The following is a 2,746-nucleotide window of genomic DNA, read 5'->3' as shown; positions in this document are numbered from 1 at the left end:
GTGAGCACAAGTACAAGTACATCTGGGCAAGTGTGGGTACATCCACACTTGTAGGGCAAACCGTATTTCTGTGCTTGATTTTTGCACATTTGCACCAACCAGAAAAACTGCAGTTTGGTGTGAAGCTTCTTCGCTCACTCTTCCAGCCAGCTACGAAGACATCGTTCCTGCCTTCACTGGAAAGCAGTGCCCGGCATTCGGAGAATTTGCAAGACAGATAACTTTCAAAGATTTGAGGTTTTGGCTGTAAGGTTCTTTAAATAAATGACATCAGAATTACATTTATTTGTTGTGTGAAAAGATATACTTCCCATTCCCTCTTTATAAAGAGCTGATCTGTCTAGTCCCCGCTTCCCAAACCTGGTCAGACTAGTGGGGAGAGTCCGTGCTCATTTCTGGAACATCTCCAAGCAGGGCGTCGGGAAGGAAACGTTACTGACACCGGCGGTGACTTGCCACCCTTTGTAATTGCACTATGTCTGCCTTTCCTGCATTCCTTCATCTTTCCTTCCAATGAACCTTCCAATGACACTGACATGAACGGTGTAACTGGTCATAGGAAAGATGGGTACCGAGCGCAAGGCATAGCTAATTGTTACCCTCTCTAAAAGAAGTAGGTCGCTTTCTCACATGTGGATAAACGAGACATCAGTTCAATCAGACTAAACCAGAACAGGTAACTTCTCAAAGTTATTTCCTGTAATCTTTTGTGGGAAGCAGGGAAGTATCAACAGTGTTTTATCACTCTCATTGACATAGTGTGAGAGGTTATGCCCCAGCTGCCTGGGATGTTTAGCAAAGGGTCTGAAGTGGGCTCAGAGCCATTAGCGGTTTTCACGGAGGGCTTGTAGAGCACCTTTACGCTGGGAAAAGAGGCACTGGTGAGTTTTAGACAAGGCAACCCACTTTCTACCCCAGGAAAGTGTGGGAGCAAATAATCATACAACTACTTGTAAACACCCAGAGGGTAGCTACCAATGGGGATTTGTCAAGAACAAACGATGTTAAATCACTCCAGTTATTTTCTATGACAGGGGAAGTTCCATCACGTGGAGGGAAGCAGTGGATGCACCCCTGCCTCCAGTTTTCTCTCACTTTAGGAAGGTAACGCTTCACATGATGTTTCTTGAGCAACGTGGTTCAGACGAAGCTAGTTGTAAGAGATGCTGCAAAACCATAGTAGCAGCAAGACAGTATAGCTGATTCAGTGCCAGTTTGGACTGGCAGTGAGGTGGGCTTGAGGACAGTCAGCCTTGCAATCAGCCAGTGCTAAATTGTTAAAGATGGTCATAAAGGGGAAGAGAAGGACTTGCTCTCTGTGTTCATCCTGGGTAGAACAGGAGCAAATGAGCTTAGTGTGAAGCAAAGAGATTCAGTTGTTCAAACCTAAAGCAAGTTTTACCCGACAGTAAGGCCAAGGAGACGCAAGGGCATGCTGCTGGGGTGAGCCATGGGAGCTGCAGGGACCCAGGGGATCTTGTCTAGGGGCAGAGGCATGTCCAGATGACCCACTGAGATCCCTTCCTTGCCTTTTTTTTTTTTTTATACTGTCTTGAAACAATCCTATGGATTTTATTAGGAGACCTCCTGGAATAAGATTTCCTCCATGGGCTCGTTTTTCTGCCACAGCTCACCTGTGTGATCCTTCACTCCGGTGCGAAGTGGGTGTGAAACGCTGCCACTCGGATGTGTCGCTGTCGTACACCTCCTCTCCAAAGTGCAAATAACTCCCCAGGCTGCGAGCCGGGGGGATAGGCCCATGGTAAGCGATGGGCTCTGATTGATGAATTTTCACAGCAGGTGAGAGCGGCAGGAGACACACACATTACAGATTTCATGTACAGACAGTAGCACTCAGGAAGACAAATTGAGTGAATACCCCAAGATGTGGCTGCTGGATCAGACACCGTCATTACCCTCGGCATTACCCAGTGACGGACAAATCCCTGCCCTCATCCCCAGCGTGGGGCTCGGAGGCAGCGCTCTCCCCGTCTGTCCCTGCCGAGACGGAGGGGGTGACACCGCTCCCGTGGCCGGTTCCCAATTTTCCTCATTACCTGCTCTAAGCTTCTCTCAAAGATAAGTCGTTCTTGTGTAAAGCCGCTAATTTAGTCCCAGCAAACAAGAAAATAAGTCTGGATGCAAAAGGCTGGTGGGATTTTGACAAGATGCATGTAGAGGTTGGGCGACTAGTCTTAATTAGGCCATCTTTGTTTACATTTGATGTTTATCAGCTAATTGGCATGGCAAGGTGTGAGTCACACAGCTTCCCTCTGGCATGAAATCAGTTCGCAGGAGAAAAACTGGGAGAACAAATGATCCCAATTATAAGAAAACCCACTGTGCTAATTACCATCCCACGGACGATGGAGCCTCCCACCCGCGGCCTTGCGCAGCCGCCTGCCCCGCCATCTCCCGTGCGTGGCCCCGGCGCCGGCATGTTCCTCCCACCCATGCACCCGGCCCCTTGCTCTGCCCGGGGACCCGCCACGTCCCCCCCATCACCGCGGGAGCAACGGCGATGCTTCACCAGCCGCTCATTTGGCGCCGCACAGCATTTCTCAGGGACTAAGGCTGCTGCCTATGCCTCTGCCCTTACTTTTTTTCCCCCATTTTTTTGTTTTAGCGTGGTGAAGACCATGTCACAGCAGCAGGTTGTCGGGAACGTCTTGTGCTCCCAACATCACGATGCCCGTCAAATCAAAGCCTGGATATTTGCTGTGGCGGAGCTGGACTGGAACCTCAC

Source organism: Haliaeetus albicilla, chromosome 16 (assembly GCF_947461875.1).
Source record: "Haliaeetus albicilla chromosome 16, bHalAlb1.1, whole genome shotgun sequence".
Classification (NCBI taxonomy): domain Eukaryota; kingdom Metazoa; phylum Chordata; class Aves; order Accipitriformes; family Accipitridae; genus Haliaeetus; species Haliaeetus albicilla.
The sequence above is the reverse complement of the archived record's forward strand: the minus strand, read 5'-3'. Positions refer to the sequence as shown.